Below are 20878 nucleotides of genomic sequence, written 5' to 3' on the forward strand. Positions count from 1 at the left end.
TTAGATCGAGGGTGAGGGTTATGGTTAGGTTAAGGTGAGGGTGAGGGTTAGGTTTAGGGTTAGGTTGAAGTTTAGGGTTAGGTTGAGGGTTAGGGTTAGGGTTAGGTTTAAGTTGAGGGTGAGAGTGTGGGTTAGGGTTAGTATTTGGATTAAAGTTAGGGTTAGGCTGAGGGTGATGGGGAGGAGGAGCGTGAGGGTTAGGGTTAGGGTTAGTATTAGCCTTTGGGAGAAGGTGAGGGTGTGATTTAGGTTTAGGATTAGTGTTAGGTTTAGGGTTAGTCTTAGGGTTACAGTGAAGGTGAGCGTGGGGTGAAGTTTAGATTGAGGGTTAGGGTTAGGTTCAGGGTGAGGGTTAGGTTTAGGGTGATGTTTAGGTTGAGGGTGAGCTTTAGGGTGAGGATGAGTTCAGGTGAGGGTGAGGGTTAAGGTGTGGGTGAGGCTTAGGGTTAGGCTTAGGGTTAGGTTGACGTTTAGGCTTATGGTTAGGATTAGTGTGAGGTTTAGGGTTAGGGTTAGGGTGAGCGTAAGGGTTAGGGTGAGTTTTAGAGTGAGGGTGATGCTTAGGGTTAGAGTTAGGGTTAGGGTTAGGTTTGGCTTGGGGTGAGGGTGAGGGTGAGGTTTATGTTTAGGGTGAAGTTTCGGTTTAGAGTGAGGCTTAGGGTTAGGGTTAGGGTTAGGGTGAGTTTTAGGGTGAGGGTTAGGGTAAGGTGAGGGTTAGAGATAGGGTGAGGGTTAGGGTTGTGTAAGGGTTAGAGTTAGGATGAGGTTGATGGTGAGGTTTAGGGTTAGAATTAGGGTTAGGTTTAGGGTTAGACTGAGGGTGATGGTGAGGGTACAGTTGAAGTTTTGGCTAAGGGATAGAATTAGGTTTAGGGTGATGGTTAGGGTTAGGGTAAGGGTTAGGATGAGGGTTAGGGTTAGGGTGAGGGTGAGGTTGAGGTTGAGGGTGAGGGTGAGGGTGAAGTTGAGGTTGTGGGTTAGGGTTAGGTTTAGGGTGAGGGTGAGAGTGAAGGTTAGGGTTAGGGTTAGGATTAGTGTGAGGGTTAGGGTTTGGGTGAGTGTTAGGGTGAGAACTTGGGTGAAGCTGAGGGTTATGATTAGGGATAGAGTGATGGTTAGGCTGAGGGGTAGGTTAGGGTTAGGTTTAGAGTGAGGGTGAGAATGAGGGTTAGGGTTAGCATTAGGGTTAGGGTGAGGAGTACGGTAAAGGTTAGGGTTAGGGTGAGAATGAGCATTAAGGTGAGGGTTAGGATTAGGGTTAGGGTTAGGGTGAGGGTAAGGGTCAGCGTGAGTGTTAGGGTTAGGGTGAGGGTTAGGGTTAGGGGAAGGTTTAGGATTAGGGTTAGGGTTAGGGTGAGTGCTAGAGTGAGGGTGAGGGTTAGGGTTAGGGTTAGGGTGAGGTTAAAGTGAGGGTGAGGGTGAGGGTGAGGTTTAGGGTTAGGTTTAGGTTTAGGGTGAGCGTGAGAGTGAGGGTTAGGGATAGGATTAGGATTAGCGTTAGGGTTAGGGTGAGGGTGAGAGTGAGGGGGAGGGGGAAGGTTAGGGTTTTTGATGGGGTTAGGTTTATGGTGAGGTTAGTGTTAGGTTTAGGGTTAGGGTTATGATTAGTGTGTGGGTGAGGTGAGGTTTAGGGATATGGTGAGGTTTAGGGTTAGGGTGAGGGTTATAGTTAGGGTTAGATTTAGTGTGAGGGTGTGGGTGAGGGTGAGGGTTAAGGTTAGGTGTAGGTTCGGGTGAGAGTGAGGGTGATGGGTAGGGTAAGGGTAATGGTTAGGTTTTGGGTTAGGGTTAGGCTGAATTTGAGGGTGAGGTTGAGGGTTAGGGTTAGGGTTAAGGTTAGGGTGAGGACTAGAGTAAGAGTGAGGGTTAGGGTGAGCGTGAGGGTGAGGGTGAGTTTTTTGGTAATTTAAGGGTTAAGGTTAGGATTAGTGTATGGATTAGGGTGAGGGTAAGGTTTAGGGTGAGAATTAGGGTTAGGGTGAGGGTTAGGGTAAGGGGAGGGTGAGGGTTTGTTTAGGGTGATGTTTAACGGTGAGGGTGAAAATGAGGGTAAGGTTGAGGGTTAGGGTTAGAGTTAGAGTTAAGTGAGGGCTAAGGTGAGGGTGAGGGTTAGGGTTAGAGTAAGGGTTAGGGTTAGTGTTTGGGTGAGGGTTACGCTGAAAGATAGGTTTAATGTTAGGGTGAGGATTAGTTTTAGTGTGAGGGTTAGGATTAGGATGAGGGTTAGGGTTAGGTTTAGGGTGAGGGTGAGAGTGAGTGTTAGGGTTAGGATTAGGATTAGGTTTAGGGTAGACTGAGGGAGAGAGTGAGGGTGAGGGTGAGTGTTAGGTTTAGTGATGGGGTTAGGGTTAGGGTGAGGGTTAGTGTTAGGGTTTGGCTTAGGATTTTTGTTAGGATTTGGGTGACGGGGAGGGACAAGAGAGCGGGAGGTTTACAGTTAGGGTTAGGTTTAGGGTGAGGGATAGGCTGAGGGTTAAGATTAGGATTAGGATTAGGGTTAGGGTTAGGCTGAGGGTGAGGGTGAGGGTTAGAGTTAGGGTTAGGGTGAGTGTGAGGGTTAGGGTTAGTGTGAGCATTAGGGTTAGGATTAGGGTGAGGGAAAATGTTTGGGTGAGGGTTAGGGTGAGGGTGAAGTTTAGGTTTAGGGTTATGGTTAGGATTAGTGTATGACTGAGTATGAGAGTTAGGGTTATGGTGAGGTTTAGGTTTAGGGTGAGGGTTACGTTTAGGTTTAGAATTAATGTGAGGGTGTGGGTGAGGGTGAGGATTAGGGATAAGTTTAGGGTTAGGGTGTGGGTGAGGGTGAAGGTGAGGATGACGGGTAGGGTAAGGGTTAGGGTTAGGGTTTGGGTTAAAGTTAGGCTGAAGGTGAGGGTGAGGTTGAGGTTTAGGGTTAGGGTTAAGGGTAGGGTGAGCTCTAGTGTAAGACTGAGTGTTAGGGTGAGCATGAGGGTGAGTGTGAGTATTTAGGTATGGTAAGGGTTAGTGTTAGGATTATTGTGAGGATTAGGGTGAGGGTGAGGATTAGGGTGAGGGTTAGGGTTAAGGTGAGGTTTAGGGTTAGGGTAGGGTGAGGGTTTGTTTAGGGTGATGTTTAGGTTGAGGGTGAAGTTTATGATGATGGTGAGGGTAAGGGTGAGGTTTAGGGTTAGTGTTAGAGTTAGGTGAGGGCTAGGGTGAGTATGAGGTTTAGGGGTAGGGTTAGGGATAGGGTGAGAATTAGGGTTAGGGTTAGTGTTAGGGTGAGGATTAGGGTTAGGGTGAAGGTTTGGCTGAGGGGTAGGGTTAGGGTTAGTGTGAGGGTTAGGTTTAGTCTGAGGGTTAGTGTTAAGTTTAGGGTTAAGTTTAGGTTGAGGTTAAGTGTTAGGGTAAGGGTGAGAGTGAGGGTGAGGGTTAGGGTTAGCATTAGGGTTAGGGTGAGGGTTAGGTTTAGGTTAGGTTGAGGGTGAAGGTGAGGGTTAGGTTTAGGGTTAGGATGAGGTTTAGGTTTAGGGTGAGTGATACAGTTAGGGTTAGGGTTACGGTGAGGGTTAGGTTTAGTCTGAGGTTTAGTATTATGTTTAGGGTTAGGTTTAGGTTGAGGTTAAGGGTTAGGGTAAGGGTGAGTGTGAGTGTGAGGGTTAGGGTTAGCATTAGGGTTGGGGTGAGGGGTAGGGTGAGAGTTAGGTTTAGGTTTAGGTTGAGGGTGAATGTGAGGGTTAGGTTAAGGGTTAGGGTGAGATTTAGGTAAAGGGTGAGGGATATGGTTAGGGTTAGGGTTAGAGTGAGGGTGAGGCTAAAATTTAGGGTGAGGGTGAGTGTGAGGGTGAGGGTGTGGGTCAGGGTTAGGATTTGGTTTAGGGTGAAGGTGAGGGTGAGGGTTAAGGTTAGGATTAGGGTTAGGGTTTGGGTTAGGATGAGGGTGAGCATTAGGGTGAGGTTTAGGTTTAGGGTGAGTATTAGAGTTAGTGTGAGAGTTAGGGTGAGGGCGAGATTAAGGGTTAGGTTGAGGGTGAGGGTTAGGATTAGGGTTAGGGTTAGGGGGAGGTTTAGGGGGAGGGTTAGGGTTAAGGTTAGGGTTTAGGGTAAAGGTGAGGGTTAGGGGTAATGTTTGCTTTAGGATTAGGGTGAGGGTTAGGGTTAGTGTGAGAGTTAGAGTGAGGGTGAGGGTAAGGGTTAGGTTGAGGGTTAGGGAGAGGGGGAAGATTAGCGTCAAGGTTTGGGTTAGGGTGAGGGTTAGGTTGAGGGTTAGGGTTAAGGTTATGTTTAGGGTTAGGGTGAGGGTTATGGTTAATGTTAAGGTTAGTGTTAGGGTAAGGGTTAGTTTGAGGGTGAGGGTTAGTGTGAGGGTGAGGGTTATGTTTAGGGTTAGGGTTAGGGTGAGTGTGAGGGTTAGGATAAGGGTTACGGTTAGGGTGAGGGTGATGGTGAGGGTTAGTGTTAGTATTAGGGTGAGGGTTAGGGTTTGGCTGAGGGTGAGGGTGAGGATTAGGGTGAGTCTTAGGGTTAGGGTGTGGGTTAGGGTGAGCTTTAGGTTTAGTGTGAGGATTAGGGTTAGTGTTAGGGTTTTGGTTAGGGCTAGGGTGACGGTAATGGTTAGGGTGAGGTTTAAGTTTAGGGTTAGGGTGAGGGTTATGGTGAGGGTGAGGTTGAGATTTAGGTTTAGGATTAGTGTTAGGTTTATTGTTAGGCTTAGGGTGAGGGTGAGAGGAGGTTGAGGGTGCGGGTTAGGGTGAGGGTTAGGGTTAGTGGGAAGTTTAGGGTGAGGGTGAGGTTTAGGTTTAGGATGAGTGTCCGGGTGAGGGTGAGGGTAAGGGTGTGGGTGAGGGTTAGGTTTAGGTTGAGGGTTAGTTTGATGGTGAGGGTTATTGTGAGGGTGAGGGTTAGGGTTAGGTTTAGGGTTAGGGTGAGGGTTAGGGTTAGGGTTAGGATTAGTGTGAGGTTTAGGGTCAAGGTTAGGTTAGGGCTAGGTTTAGTGTAAGGGTTAGGCATACATTTAGGTTGAGTTTGAGGGTTAGAGTTAGCCTTAGGGTTAGGATTAGGGTTAGGGTGAGGGTTAGGGTTAGTGTGAGGGTTAGGCTTAGTGTTGGGGTTAGGTTAGGATGAGGGTAAGGGTTAGGAGATGCGTTAGTGTTACGGAGAGGGTTAGGGTTAAGGTGAGGGTAAGGGTTAAGGTCAGGGTTAGGGTAAAGGCTAGGGTGAGGATTAGCGTTAATGGGTAGGGTTAGGGATAGGGTGAGGGTTAGGTTTAGGGTTAGGGTTAGGGGGAGGGTTAGGCTGTGGTGTAGGTTTAGGTGAGGGTTAGGTTTAGTGTGAGGTTTAGGGTTAGAGTTATGATTAGGGTTAGGGTTATTGTTAGGGTTAGGGTGAGGATAAAGGTGAGGGTGAGGGTGAGGTTTAGGTTTAGGGTGAGGTTTAGGGTGAGGTGTAGGGTTAGGATTAGGATTAGGGTTAGGGTTAAGCTGAAGGTGAGGGGGACGGGGAGGGTTAGCTTTAGGGTTAGGGTTAGGGTGAGTGTGAGGGTTAGGGTTTGTTTCAGCGTTAGGGTTAGGATTAGGGTGAGGGAAAATATTTGGGTGCGTGTTAGGGTCAGGGCAAGGGTTAAGCTTAGGGTTGGCGTTAGGATTAGTGTGTGGGTGAGGGTGAGTTTTAGGAATCTTGTGAGGTTTAGGGTTAGGGTAAGGGTTAGGGTTAGGGTTAGAGTTAGTGTGAATGTGTGGGTGAGGTTGAGGGTTAGGGTTAGGTTTAGAGTTAGGTTCAGAGTGAGGGTGAGGGTGAGGGTGATGATTAGGGTAAGGGTTAGGGTTAGGGTTTGGGTTAGGGTTAGGCTGAAGGTGAGGGTGAGGTTGATGGTTAGGTTTAGGATTAAGGCTAGGGTGAGGGCTAGAGTAAGAGTGAGGTTTAGGGTGAGCGTGAGGGTGAGGGTGAGTTTTTCGGTAAGGTAAGTGTTAGGGTTAGGATTAGTGTGAGGTTTAGGGTGAGGGTGAGGGTTAGGATTAGGATTAGGGTTAGGTTTAGGCTGAGGGTGAGGGTGAGGTTGAGGTTTAGGGTTAGGGTTAGGTTTAGGGTTAGGGTGAGTGTTAGTTTGACAGTGAGGTTTAGGGTGAGGGTGAGGGTTAGGGTTAGGGTGAGGGTGAGGTTTAGTTTAGGGTTAGGTTAAGGGTTATGGTGAGTGTGAGGGTTAGTTTTAGGGTTAGGGTTAGGGTGAGGTTTAAGGATAGGTTAGGGTTAGCATTATGGTGAGGGTGAGGGTGATGGTTATGGTGTGTGTGAGGGTTAGGGATAGGGTGAGATTGAGGGTTAGGGTTAGGTTTAGGGTGAGGATTATGATGAGGGTGAGGGTGAGGGTTAGTGTTAGGTTTAGGATGACAGTGATGGTGAGGGTAAGGGGGAGGTTTAGGGTTAGGTTTAGGTTTAGGTTGAGGATGAGTGTGAGGGTTAGGGTTAGGATTAGGATTAGGGATAGATTTAGGCTAAGTGTGAGGTTGAAGGTGAGGGGGAGATTTAGGGTGATCATGAGGGTTAGGGTGAGGGTGAAGGTTAGGTTCAGGCTTAACGTTAGGTTACTAGTTATAGTTACGATGAGGTTTAGTGTGAGGGAAAGGGTTAGGGTTAGGGTTAGCGTTAGGATTTGTGTGAGGGTTAGGGTTAGGGTTACGGTTAGTGTGAGAGTAAGGTTTAGGGTGAGGTTTAGGGTGAGTTTGAGGTTTAGGGTGAGGGGTAGGTTTGGGTTAGGTTTAGAGTTACGGTGAGGTTGATGGTCAGGGTGAGGTTTAGCGTTAGGATTAGGGTTAGGTTTAGGGTTAGACTGAGCATGAGGGTGAGGGTGAGGGTTTGGGTTATTGTGAGGGTTAGGGTTAGGGTTAGGTTTAGAGTGATGGTGAGGTTTAGTGTTAGGGTTAGGGTTAGGATGAAGGTTAGGGTGTGGGGTAGGGTTATGGTTAGAGTGAGGGTTACGTTTAGTGTGAGGTTTAGGTTTAGGGTTAGGTTGAGGGTTATGGTGAGGGTTAGGGTTAGGTTGAGGGTTATGGTAAGGGTTAGGGTTAGGTTTAGGGTTATTATGAGGGTTAGGGTGAGGTTTAGTGTTAGGGTTAGTGTGAGGGATACGGTGAGGGTAAGGGTTAGCAGGAGTGTTAGGGTGAGTGTGAGAGTTAGGGTTAGGGTTAGGGTTAGGGAGAGGAGTAGGGTGAGTGTTAAGTTTAGGGTGAGAGTGAGCGTTAAGGTGAGGTTTACGGCTAGGGTTAGGGTTAGGGTGAAGTTAAGGGTCAGGGTTAAGGTTAGGGTAAGGGGGAGGGTTAGGGTAAGGGGGAGGGTTAGGTTTAGGGTTAGGGTTACGTTGAGGTCTAGGGTGATGGTGTGGGTTAGGGATAGGGTTAGGAATAGTGTGAGGATTAGGTTTAGGGTTAGGTTTAGGGTGAGGGTTAGGCTGAGGGGTAGGGTTAGGGTTAGGGTGAAGGATAGGTTTAGTGTGAGGGTTAGGGTTAGGGTGAGGTTTAAGTTGAGGGTGAGGGTGAGGGTGAGGTTAGGATTAGGTTTATGGTGAGGGTGAGATTGACAGTGAGGGTTAGTGTTAGTGTTAGGTTTATTGTTAGGGTTAGGGTGAGGTGGAAGGGGAGGGAAGGGGGAGTTTTATCGTTAGGGTTAGTTTTAGGGTAATGCTTAGTGTGAGGGTTAGGGTTAGGATTAGGATTGGGGTTAAGGTTAGGCTGAGGGTGATGGGGAGCGGGCGGGTTAGGGTTAGGTTTAGGGTTTGGGTGAGGGTGAGCGGTAGGGTTTGTGTGAGGGTTAAGGTTAGGATTAGGGTGAGGGAAAAGCTTTGGGTGAAGGTTAGGGTGAGGGTGAAGTTTAGGCTTAGCGTTAAGGTTAGGATTAGTGTGTGGGTGAGGGCGAGGGATAGGGTTATGGTGAGGTTTAGGTTTAGGGTGAGGGTTAGGCTTAGGGTTAGAGTTAGTGGGAGGGTCTGTGTGAGGTTGATGGTTAGGGTTAAGTTTAGGGTTAGGGTGAGCATGAGAGTGAGGCTGAAGGTGAGTGTGACAGGTAGGTTTAGGATTAGGGTTAGGGTTAGGGTTAGGGTTAGGCTGAAGGTGAGGGTGAGGTTGAGGTTTAGAGTTAGTGTTAAGGTTAGGGTGAGGTCTAGAGTAAGAGCAAGGGTTAGGGTGAGCTTGAGGGTGAGGTTGAGTTTTTCGGTTAGGTAAAGTTTATGGTTAGGTTTAGAGTGAGGATTAGGGTGAGGGTGAGGTTTAGGGTGAGGGTTAAGGTTATGTTAAGTCTTAGGGTTAGGGTAGGGTGAGGGTTGGGTTAGGGTGATGTTTATGGTGAAGTTGAGGGTTAGGATGAGAATGAGGGTAAGGGTGAGGGTTAGGCTTAGGGTTAGAGTTAGTTGAGGGCTAGGGTGAGGGTGAGAACTAGGGGTAGGGTTAGGGATAGGGTGAGAATTCGGGTTAGGTTTAGGGTTAGGGTGAGGGTTAGGGTTAGGGTGAGGGTTAGGTTGAGTCTGAGGGTTAGTGTTAAGTATAGGGTTAGGTTTAGGGTGCGGTTAAGGGTTAGGGTGAGGTTTCGGGTTAGCATTAGTGTTATGGTGAGGGTGAGGGTGAGGGTTAGAATTTGGGTTAGGTTTAGGTTAAGGGTGAGGGTGAGGGTTAGGTTTAGTTTGAGGGTGAGGGTTAGGTTTAGAGTGAGGGAAACGGTTAGGGTTAGTGTTAGCGTGAGGGTGAGTCTGAAGTTTAGGGTTAGTGTGAGGGTGAGGGTGAGGGTGTGTGTTAGGGTTAGGGTTAGGGTGAGGGTGATTGTAAGGGTGAGGTTTAGGATTAGGATTAGTGTTATGGTTTTGGTTAGGCTGAGGTTGAGCATGAGGATGAGGGTGAGGGTTAGGGTTAGGTTGAGGGTTAGAGTTAGTGTGAGGGTTAGGGTGTGGGTGAGAGTAAGTGTTAGGTTGAGGGTTAGGGGGAGTGTTAGGGTGAGGGGGAGGGTTAGGGGGAGGGGGAGGGTTAAGTATAGGGTTACGGTAAGGGTGAGGGTTAGGTTTAATGTTAGGGTGAGAATTAGCGTGAGGGTTAGTGTTAGTGTGAAGGTTAGAGTGAGTGTGAGGGTAAGGGTTAGGTTGCGGTTTAGGGTGAGGGGGAGGGTTAGGGTTAGTGTTTGGGTTAGGGTGATGGTTAGGTTGAGGGTTAGGGCTAAGGTTAGGGTTATTGTTAGGGTGAGGGTTATGGTTAACTTTAGAGTTAGGGTTAGGGTAAGGGTTAGGGTGAAGGTAAAGGTTAGGGTTAGGGTAAAGTTTAGAGTAAGGGTGAAGGTTAGCTTTAGGATTATGTTTAGAGTGAGGGCTAGTGTGTGGGTGAGGGTTAGGATTAGGGTGAGGGTTAGGGTTAATATTAGGGTTAGGGTGAGGGGTAGATTTAGGGTGAGGGTGAGGGTTAGGTTTAGTGTGAGGGTTAGCATTATGGTTAGGTTTAGGTTTAGGGTGAGGGTAAGGGTTAGGGTGAGGATTAGTGTGAGAATTAGAGTTAAATTCAGAGTGAGTGTTAGGGTGAGTGTTATGGTGAGGATTAGGGGGAGGGTTTGGTTTAGTGTTAGGGTTGTGGTGACGGTGACTGTTAGGGTTAGGGTTAGGTTGAGGGCAAGGGTGACAGTGAGGGTGAGGTTTATGGTTAGGGTTATGTTTAGGGTAAGGGTGAGGGCGAAGTTTAGGGTTAGGATTAGGATTAGGTTTAGGGTTAGGCTGAGCGTGAGGGTGAGGGTGAGTGTTAGGGTTAGTGTTAAGGTGAGGTGTAGGGTTAGGGTGAGGGTTTGGGATAGAGTTAGTGTGAGGGTGTGGGTGAGGGTGAGGGTTAGGGTTAGCTTTAGGGTTAAGGTGAGGGGTAGGGTTAGGATTAGTGTTAGGGTTAGGGTTAGCATTTGGTTTAGGGTGAAGGTTAGGTTCAGGGCTAGGGTGCAGCTGGGGTTTAGGGAGAGGGTCAGGGTGTGGGTGAGGTATTTGGTTATATAAGTGTTAGGGTTAGGGTTAGTGTGAGGATTAGGGTGAGGGTGAGGGATAGGGTTAGGTTGAGGTTTAGCGTTAAGGTAGGTTGAGGGTTGTGTTACGGTGATATATAGGGTGATTCTCAGGCTTAGGGAGAGGGTGAGGGTAAGGGTGAGGGATAGGGTCAGGGTTAGAGATAAGTGAGGGCTAGGGTGAGGGTGAGGGTTAGGGGTAGGTTTAGGGATATGGTGAGAATTAGGGTTAGGTTAAATGTGAGCATTAGGGTTAGAGTGAGCGTTAGGCTGAGGGGTAGGGTTAGGATTAGGGTGAGGGTTAGGTTTAATCTGAGGGTTAGGTTTAGGTTGAGGATAAGGGTTAGGTTGAGGGTTAGGGTGAGGGTGAGTGTTAGGGTTAGCGTTAGGGTTAGGGTGAGTATTTGGGTGATGGTTAGGGTTAGGGTTAGCTTGAGTGTTAGGTTTAGGGTGAGGGATACGGTTAGGTTTAGGGTTAGTGTGAGGGTGAGGGTGAGGCTGAAGTTTAGGTTGAGTGTGATGGTGAGGTTTGGGGTTAGGGTTAGGTTTAGGTTGAGTTTGAGGGTGAGGGTGAGCATTAGGGTTAGGATTAGGGTTAGGGTTAGGGTTAGGGTTATGCTGAGGGTGAGCGTGAGTGAGAGGGTGAGGGTTAGGGTGAGGGTTAGGATGAGGGTTAGAGTTAGTGTGAGGGCTACATTGAGGGTGAGAGTAAGGGTTAGGTTGAGGGTTAGGGTGAGGGTGAGGGTTAGGGTTAGGTTTAGGGTTAGTGGGAGGGTTAGGTTGAGGATTAGGGTTAAGGTTAATATTAGGGTTAGGGTTAATGTTAGGGTTAGGGTTAGGGTAATGGTTAGGGTGAGGGTTATGGTGAGGGTTAGGGTTAGTGTGAGGGTTAGAGAGAGTGTGAGGGTAAAGGATAGGTTGTTGCTTTGGGGGAGAGGTAGGGTTAGGGTTAGGGTTTGTGTTAGGGTGAGGGTTAGGTTGAGGTTTAGGGTTAAGGTTAGGGTAAGGGTTTGGCTGAGGGTTAGGGTTAATGTTAGGGTTAGCGTTAGGGTAAGGTTTAGTGTGAGGGTTAGGTTTAGGATTAGAGTTAGGGTGAGAACTAGGGTTAGGTTTAGGTTTAGGTGAGTTGTAGGTTTAGGGTTAGGGTGAGGGTTAGGGTGAGGTTAAGCGTTAGGGTGAGGTTTAGTGTGAGAGTGAGAGTTAGTGTTAGCATGAGTATTAGGGTGAGGGTTAGTGTGAGGGTTAGGGTTAGTATAGGGTTAGAGTGACGGTGAGGGTGAAGGTGATGGTTAGTGTTAGGGTGAGAGTGAGGATGAGGATGAGGGTGAGGGTGAGGGTGAGGTTTAGAGTTAGGGTTAGCGTTAGGTTTTACAAAGAGATGTCCACCGGGAACACCCGGAGGCCTGCCCGCAGCAAGATTCTGGAATTCTTCCTAAGAAGCCTTGAAAGGATTGAAACGCTCCTTTGTTGCAATAAATCAGAAAGTCTTTCTGAGTGTTCTCGGCAGAGTTCATTCTGATTAACACAACCGTGGAATAATTAGAGCCTGACATAAGTAGTGCCGTCCATAGTCCTGGATGGACAGTGGTCGCGTCCCAAACAACTGAGGTCTGTCTAGTTCTCCAAATTTTCACAGAGTGCCATAAGTACAGGTTCAATTTGCTCCTCAGGTTGAGTAGAGTGTAGCCGTCAAAGGTGTAATCAGTAGAGGCTTAGAGTTAGGTTAGGGATAGGGTGAGGTTTAGGTTCAGGGTTAGGGTTTTGGGTTAGGGTTAGGGTCAGGGTTAGGGTTTAGATTTAGGGTTAGGCTTTAGGGTTAGGGTCAAGGTTAGGGCTAGGGTTAGGGTTAGGGTTAGGATTTACACGGAGATGTTCACCAGGAACACCCGGAGGCCTGCCGGCAGCCAGATTCTGAAATTCTTCCTAAGAAGCCTTGAAACGGAGTGAAACCCACCTATCTTGCAATAACTCAGAACCTCATTCTGAGTGTTTCCGGCAGAAGTCATTCAGCTGAACACAATGGTGGACTAACTAGAGCCTGATATAGCCAGTGCTGTCCATAGTCCTGCATGGACAGTGGTCGCATCACAAACAACTGAGGTCTAGTTCTCCAAACTTTTACAGAGTGCCATAAGTAGAGGTAAAACTTACTCCACAGGTTGAGTAGAGTGTAGCTGTCAAAGCTGTAATCAGTAGCACTCAGGTGAGAAGAACAGGAAGCAGAAATTCCCAGTCAGCTAGCAGGGTCCTATGAGGACAAGCATATATGGCTGCAACGTCTGAATGTTTGCAAGCTTGGCAGAGCTCTGCAGGAGCAATTGTGCAGCAATGCAAACTGCGTAGCCTTGCCAAACTTCACGGATGTAGAAGAAACCATGGAATATTTACAAGGAGAATGTTCACCCTGAACACCCGGAGGCCTGCCAGCAGTAAGATTTGGGTTAAGTTTAGGGTGAGGGTAAGGGTGAGGGTTAGGGTTAGGTTTAGGTTTCGGGATTGGGTTAGGGTTAGCGTCAGGGTGTGGGTGAGGGTGAGGGTAGGTTTAGGGTTAGGGTTAGGGTTGTGTGAGGGTTAGGATTTACATGGAGATATTCACCTGGAACACCTGTAGGGCCGCAGACACAAAAATTCTGGAATTCTTCCTAAGAAGCCTTGAAAAGGATTGAAACGCTCCTATGTTGCAAAAACTCAGAACCTCATTCTGAGTGTTCCCAGCAGAGGTCATTTGGCCGAATACAACCGTGGACTAATCAGATCCTGATATAGCCAGTGCCGTCCATAGTCCTGGATGGACAGTGGTCGCTTCCCAAACAACTGAGGTCTAGTTCTCCAAACTTTCACAGAGAGCCATAAGTAGAGGTTCAACTTACTCCTCAGGTTGAGTAGAGTGTAGCCGTCAAAGCTGTAATCATTAGCACTCAGGTGAGAAGAACGGGAAGCAGATATTCCCAGTCAGCTGGCAGTGTCCAACGGGGACGAGCAAATGTGACTACCAAGTCTGAATGTTTGCAAGCACGGCAGAGGATTGCAAGCGAAATTGTGCAGCAATGCAAACTGCATACCCTTGCCAAACTTCACGGGTGTAAAAGAAACCACCGAGGATTTACAAGGAGATGTTCACCCGGAAAACCCAGAGGCCTGCCGGCAGCAAGATTCGTGTTAGTGTGAGGGTGCGGGTGAGGGTGAGGGTTAGGATTAGGGTTAGGGTTAGGTTTAGGGTTAGGGTGAGGGCTTCGGTGAGGATGAGGGTGAGGGCTAGGGTGAGGGTGAGGGTAAGGGTGAGGGTTAGGTTTAGGTGAAGGTTTAGGGTTAGAGTTAGGGTGAGAATTATGCTGAGGGTGAGGGTTAGGGTGAGAGTTAGGGTTAGGGTGCGGGTTATGGTTCGGATTAGGGTTAGGGTGATGTTTAAAATGAGGGTGAGGTTTAGGGTGAGAGTGAGGGTTCGGGTGAGGATTCGTGTTAGGGTGTGTGTGAGTGTTAGGGTTAGGGTGAGGGTTAGGGTGACAGTGAGGGTAAGGGTGAGGGTAAGGATAAGGGGTATGGTTAGGGATAGGGAGAGTTTTATTGTTAGTGTGAGGGTTAGGGTTAGGGTTAGGTTGAGAGTTAGAGTTAGGGAGATGTTTATGCTGAGGGTGAGGATTAAGGTGAGTGTGAGGTTTTGGGTGAGGGTGAGGGTTAGTGTGTGGGTGAGGGTTAGGGTTACAGTGAGGGTTAGTGTGAGCATGAGGGTTAGGCTTAGGATGAGCAATAGGGTTACGGTTTGGGTGAGGGTGAGGGTGAGGGACAGGTTGAGGTTTAGTTTGAGGGTGAGGGTGAGGGTTAGGGTGTGGGTGAGGTTTAGGGTTAGGCTGAGGGTTTGGTTGACAGTGAGGGTTAGGGTGAGGGTGAGGTTTAGGTTTAGGGTTAGGGTAAAGGTTATGTTGAGGGTGAGGGTTAGTTTTAGGGTTAGGGTTAGGGTTAGGTTGAGGGTAAGTGTTAGGGTGAGGGTAAGGGTTAGGGTGAGATTTACGGTGAGGGTGAGGGTTAGGTTTAGGTTTAGGGTTTGGATTATGGTGAGGGTGAGGGTGAGGGTTAGGGTGTGGGTGAGGGTTAACAATAAGATGAGGGTGAGGGTTAGGGTGTGGGTTAGGGTTAGGATTATAGTGAGGGTGAGGGTGAGGGTTAGGGTGTGCTTAAGGTTTAGGTTGAGGGTGAGGGTTAGGGTTAGGGTTAGGATTAGGATGAGGGTGAGTGTGATGGTTAAGATTAGTGCTAGCGACTTGTTTGGATTCAGGTGGACCTGTTGCAACAATGAGAAGTACAAAATGTCATGTCAAAACCAGCTTTACAATGTCGGTGTGGGGGGGGGGAGGGGGGTATAATTGGGTAGGGGTAGGGGGTAAAATTGGGTGGGGGGAGAGGGGAGGCGGGGAAGGGAAGTGAAGGGTAAACAATGGAGGAGGCTGCAATGCTTGGTAAGAAATGTATGCATTATCCTGCCCATGTAATTGTAGCCCCTCTGTACAGTATGTTCTCAAATAAAATAAAATACAATTAAAAAAAAAAGATTAGTGTTAGCGTTAGGGTGAGGGTGAGGTTTAGGCTTAGGATGAGGGTTAGGGTTAGGGTTCAGCTGCAGTTGAGGGTGAATGTGAGGGTGAGGGTTAGGGTTAGGATTAGGGTTAGGGTGAGGTCTAGGGTGAGGGTTAGTGTTAGTGTGAGGTTTAGGTTGAGGGTGAGGCTTTGGGTTAGGTAAGGATTAGGGTTAGTGCCAGAATTAAAATGAGGGTAAGGTTTAGGGTTAGGGTTAGGGTTAGGGTGAGGGTTAGGGGTAATGTGAGGTTTATGGTTAGGGTGATGTTTAGGTTGAGGCTGAGGGTTAGGGTGAGTGTGAAGGTTCAGGTGCGAGTAAGGGTTAGTGTTAGGGTGAGGGTTAAGTTTAGGGTGAAGGTTAGGTTTAGGCTTAGGGTTAGGGTGAGGGTGACAGTGACGCTTAGGGTGTGGGTGAGGGGTAGGGTTAGAGTGAGGGTTAGGGTTAGGGTTAAGGTTACGGTGAGGGTTAGGGTGAGGGGTAGAGTTAGGTTTAGGGTGAGTGTCAGGGTTATTGTGAGGGTTAGGACTAGGGTTCCAGTTAGGTTGAGCTTAAGGGTTGGGGTGAGGGTTAGGGTGAGTGTTAGGGTTAGTTTTCGGTTTAGGGTTAGGGTTAGGGTTAGGGTTAGGCTGAGGGTGAGGTTGAAGGTGAGGTTTTGGGTTAGGGTTAGGGTTAGGTTTAGGGTGAGGGCTGGTGTGAGCGTGAGGGTTAGTGTGATTGTGAAGGTGAGGTTGTGGTTTAGCTTATGGTTAGGGTAAGGATTAGGGTTAGGGAGAGGATTAGGATGAGGGTGAGGGTTAGGTTGAGGGTGAGGGTTAGGATGAGGGTTAGGGTTAGGGTTAGGGTGAGCATTAAGGTTAGGGTGATGTTTAGGGTGAGGGTTAGGGTGAGGGTGATGGTTTGGGTGAGGGTGAGGGTTAGTGTGTGGGAGAGGGTTAGGGTTAGGATGAGCATTAGGGTGATGGTGAGGCTTAGGCTGAGTGTGAGTGTTAGGTATAGGATTAGGTTAGGGTGATGTTTAGAGTGAGGGGTAGAGTTAGGGTTACGATGAGGTTTAAGTTTAGTGTGAGTGTTAGGGTTAGGGTTATGGTTTGGGTGAGGGTAAGGTTTAGGGTGAGGGTTAGGTTGAGGTTTATGGTTAGGGTTAGGGTTAGGGTGAGGGTTAGAGTTATGGTTAGGGTTAGGGTGAGTGTGAGGGTTAGGGTGAGTTTGAGGGTGAGGGTGAGGGTGAGGTTAGGGTTAGGGTTAGCGATAGGGTTAGGGTTAAGTTTAGAATTTAAAAGGAAATGTTCACGGGGAACACCCAGAGGCATGCCAGCAGCAAGATTCTGGAATTCATCCTAAGAAGCCTTGAATGGAGTGAAATGTTCCTATGTTGCAATATTTCAGAACCTCATTCTGAGTGTTTGCAGCTGAGATCATTCTGATGAACACAACCGTGGACTAATTAGAGCGCGATATAGCCAGTGCCGTCCATAGTCCTGGATGGACAGTGGTCGCGTCCCAAACAACTGAGGTCTAGTTCTCCAAACTTTCACAGAATGCCATAAGTAGAGGTTCAACTTACACCTCAGGTTGTGTAGCGTGTAGCCGTCAAAGCTGTAATCAGTAGCACTCAGGTGAGAAGAAAGGGAAGCAGATATTCCCAGTCAGCTAACAGTGTCCTATGGTGACCAGCATATCTGGCTGCCACTTCTGAATGTTTGCAAGTGCGGCAAAGCTCTGCAGGCGCAATTGGGCAGCAATGCAAACTGCGTACCCTTGCCAAACTTCACGAGTGTAAACCACGGAGGATTAACAAGGAGATGTTCACCTGGAACATCCGGAGGCCTGCTGGCAGCAACATTCTGGAATTCGTCCTAAGAAGCGTTAAATGGAGTGAAACGCTGCTATGTAGCAATAATTCAGAACCTCATTCTGAATGTTTGCGGCCGAGGTCATTCTGATGAACACAACCGTGGCCTATTTGAGCCTGATATAAACAGTGCCGTCCATACTCCTGGATGGAGAGTGGTCGCGTCCCAAACATCTGAGGTCCAGTTCTCCCAACGTTCAGAGAGTGCCATGAGTACAGGTTCAACTTACTCCTCAGGTAGAGTAGAGTGTAGCCGTCAAAGCTGTAATCAGTGGCACTCAGGTGAGAAGAAAGGGAAGCAGATATTCCCAGTCAGCTGACAGTGTTCTACGGAGGCAAGCATATCTGGCTGCCACGTCTGAATGTTTGCAAGGGCGGCATAGCTCTGCAGGCGCAATTGTGCAGCAATTCAATCTGCATACCCTTGCCAAACTTCACGGGTGTAGAAGAAACCACGGAGGATTTACAAGGAAATGTTCATCCGGAACACACGGAGGCCTGCCGGCAGCAAGATTCGGGTTAGGTTTAGGGTTAGGGTTAGTGTTAGGACTTAGGGTTAGCATTAGGTTTAGGGTTAGGATAAGGGTTACAGTGAAAATGAGGGTGAGGGTGATGGTGAGTGTTAGGGTGAGGGTGAGGGTGACGATGACGGTGAGGGTGAGAGTGAGGTTGAGGTTGAGGGTTAGAGTTAGGCTTAGGGTTAGGATTTACAAGGAGATGTCTAACCAGAACACCCGGAGACCTGCTGGCAGCAAGATTCTGGAATTCTTCCTAAGAAGCCTTGAAAGTATTAAAACTTTCCCATGTTGCAATAGCTCAGAACTTCATTCTGAGTGTTACTGGCACAGGTCATTCTGATGCTCACAAACGTGGACTAATTAGAGCCTGAAATAGCTAGTGCCAACCATAGTCCTGGAAGGACAGTGGGCATGTCCCAAACAACTGAGGTCTAGTTCTCCAAACTTTCACAGAGTGCCATAAGTACAGGTGCAAATTACTCCTCAGGTTGAGTAGAGTGTAGCTATCAAAGCTGTAATCCGTAGAAGGTTAGGGTTAGGGATAGTGATACGGTGAGGTTTAGATTCAGGGTTAGGGTTTAGGGTTAGCATTAGGGTCATGGTTAGGGTTTAGGGTTAGGTTTAGGGTTAGGGTTTAGGGTTAGGGTTAGGGTTAGAGTTAGGGTTAGGACGAGGGTCAGGGTGAGGGTTAGGTTTAGGATTTTCAAGGAGATGTTCACCAGGAACACCCGGAGGCCTGCCGGCAGCCAGATTCTAGAAAGCCTTGAAAAGGAGTGAAACGCACCCATCTTGCAATAACTCAGAACCTCATTCTGAGTGTTTCTGGCAGAAGTCATTCAGCTGAACACAACGGTGGACTAATTAGAGCCTGATATAGCCAGTGCGGTCCATAGTCCTCGATGGACTGTGGTCGAGTCCCAAAAACTGAGGTCTAGTTCTCCAAACTTTTATAGAGTGCCATAAGTAGAGGTAAAACTTGCTCCTCAGGTTGAGTAAAGTGTAGCAGTCAAAGCTGTAATAAGTAGCACTCAGGTGATAAGAATGGGAGGTCGATATTCTCAGTCAGCTGGCAGTGTTCTACGGGGCCAAGCAGATCAGGCTGCCACGTCTGCATGTTTGCAATTTCGGCAGAGATCTGCAGGCGCAATTGTGCAGCAATGCAAACTGTGTGCCCTTGCCAAACATCATGGGTGAAAAATAAACCACGGAGGATTTACAAGGAGATGTTAACCTGGAACACGCGGAGGCCTGACAGCAGCAAGATTCGGGTTATATTTATGATTAGGGTTAGGGTTACGGTTAGGGCTTAGGGTTAGCATTAGGGTTAGGGTTAGTTTTGGGTTACAGTGACGGAGAGGGTGAGGGTGATGATGAGTGTTAGGGTGAGGGTGAGGTTGAGGATGAAGGTGAGGGTGAGGGTGAGGTTTAGAGTTAGGATTAGAGTTAGGGTTAGGGTTAGGATTTACAAGGAGATGTCCACCCGGAACAACCGGAGGCCTGCGGGGAGCCAGATTCTGAAATTCTTCCTAAGAAGCCTTGAAAAGGAGTGAAACGCACCTATCTTGCAATAACTCAGAACCTCATTCTGAGTGTTTCCGGCAGAAGTCATTCAGCTGAACACAACGGTGGACTAACTAGAGCCTGATATACCCAGTGCTGTCCATAGACCTGGATGGACAGTGGTCATGTCACAAACAACTGAGGTCAAGCTCTCCAAATTTTTACAGAGTCCCAGAAGTAGAGGTAAAACTTCCTCCTCAGGTTCAGTAGAGTGTAGCTGTCAAAGCTGTAATCAGTAGCACTCAGGTGAGAAGAACGGGAAGCAGATATTCCCAGTCAGCTGGCAGGGTCCAATGGGAACAAGCATATCTGACTGCCACGTCTGAATTTTTGCAAGAGTGGCAGACCTCTGCAGGCGCAGTTGTGCAGCAATGCAAACTGCGTACCCTTGCCAAACTTCATGGGTTTAGAAGAAACCACGGAGGATTTACAAGGAGAATGTTCACCCTGAACACCCGGAGGCCTGCCAGCAGTAAGATTCTGTTGAAGTTTAGGGTGAGGTTGAGGGTGAGGGTTAGGGTTAGGTTTAGGATAGGGTTAGGGTTAGGTTGAGGGTGAGGGTGAGCATTAGTGTGAGGGTTAGTGTGAGGGTTAGTGTGAGGGTTAGGGTGAGGGTGAGGGTGAGGGTGAGGGTGAGGGTGAGGGTGAGGGTTAGGGTTAGGGTTGGGAGAGTGTTAGGGATAGGGTAAGGGTTAGGGTTAGGGTTAGGGTGAGAGTAAGTGTTAGAGTGAGGGTTAGGGTGAGGGTGAGGGTTAGGGTTAGCTTGAGTGTTAGGGTGAGGGTTAGGCTGAGGGTTAGGGTTAGGGTCAGTGTGAGGGTTAGGTTTAGTCTGAGGTTTAGGTTAAGGTTAAGGTTAGGGTTAGGATGAGGGTTAGGGTTAGGGTGATGGTTAGGCTTAGGGTTATGATTAGGGTGAGGTTTAGAGTAGAGTTAGTGTAAGGATTAGGGTAAGGGTCAGGTTTTGGTTTAGGGTTAGGTTGAGGGTTAGGGTTAATATGAGGTTTAGGGTTTGGTTGGGGATAGGGTTAGGGTGAGGGTAAGGGTTAGGGTGAGGGTTAGGGTTAGAGTGACGGTCAGGTTTAGGGTGAGGATAAGGGTTAGGTTGAGGGTTAGGGTGAGAATTAGGGTTAGGGTTAGGGTGAGGTCTAGGGTGCAGGTGAGGGTTAAGGTTTGGATTAGGGTTAGAGTTAGGGTGAGGGTGAGATTTAGGTTTAGGATTAGTGTTAGCTTTAAGGTTAGGCTTTTGGTGAGGGTGAGGGTGAGGGTGAGGTTTAGGGTAAGGTTTCGGGTAAGGGTTAGGGTGAGGGTTAGGGTTAGGGTGATGTTTAGGGTGAGGGTGAGGTTTAGGGTTAGGGTGAGTGTTCAGGTGAGGGCAAGGGTTAGGGTGTGGGTGACAGTTAGGGTTAGGAAGAGGTTTAGGGTGAAGGTGAGGGTTAGGGTTAGGGTGAGGGTCAGGGTTAGGGTTAGGATTAGGGTTCGGGTTAGTGTGAGGGTTATAGTTGGGGTTAGTGTTAGGGTGAGGGTTAGGGTTCGGTGAGGGTTAGAATTAAGTTTAGGTTTGGGTAAGGGTTAGAGTTAGGGTGAGGGTGATGGTGTAGGTTAGGTTTAGGTGTAGGGTTAGGGCTAGGGTTAGGATTTGGGTTAGGGTTAGGGTTAGACTGAGGGTGAGGGTGAGGGTGAGGGTTTGGGTTAGGGTGAGGCTAGAGTTAAGGTTAAGTTTAGGGTGAGGGTAAGGTTTAGGGTTAGGGTTACGGCTAAGTTGAATGTTATGGTGAGGGGTAGCATTATGTTTACAGTGAGGGTTAGGGTTATTGTGAGGGTTAGTGTTAGGGTTCGGGTGAGGGTTAGGTTTAGGATGATGTTTAGGGAGAGGGTGAGGATTAGGTTGAGGGTGGGTGTTCGGGTGAGGGTTATGGTTAGTGTTAGAGTTAGGGGGAGTGCTAGAGTCCGGGTTAGGGTTAGGGTTAGGTTTAGCGATAGGGTGAGAATTAGGGTTAGGTTTAGGGTTAGGGTGATTGTTAGGCTGAGGGGTAGGTTTAGGCTTAGAGTGAGGGTTAGGTTTACTCTGAGTGTTAGGGTTAGCGTTAAGGTTATGGTTAAGGTGAGGGTAAGTGTTAGGGTGAGGGTTGGGATGAGGGTGAGGGTTAGGGTTAGAATTTCGGTTAGGGTGACGGTTAGGGTGAGGGTTAGGGTTAAGGTTAGGGTTAGGGTAAGTGTGACGGTAAGGTTTAGGTTTAGGGTTAGTGTGAGGCTTAGGGTTAGGTTGAGGGTTAGGGTTAGGGTTAGGGTTAGGGTGCAGGTGAGAGTGAGGCTATGGGTTAGGGTGAGAGTGAGGATGAGGGTGAGGTTCAGCGTTAGGGTTAGGTTTGGTGTTAGTACAAGTGTGAATGTGACCATTAAGGTTAG

The sequence above is a fragment of the Dipodomys merriami genome, unplaced genomic scaffold (assembly GCF_024711535.1).
Source record: "Dipodomys merriami isolate MVZ:Mamm:240054 unplaced genomic scaffold, mDipMer1.0.p SCAF_66, whole genome shotgun sequence".
In the NCBI taxonomy this organism is placed as follows: Eukaryota; Metazoa; Chordata; class Mammalia; order Rodentia; family Heteromyidae; genus Dipodomys; species Dipodomys merriami.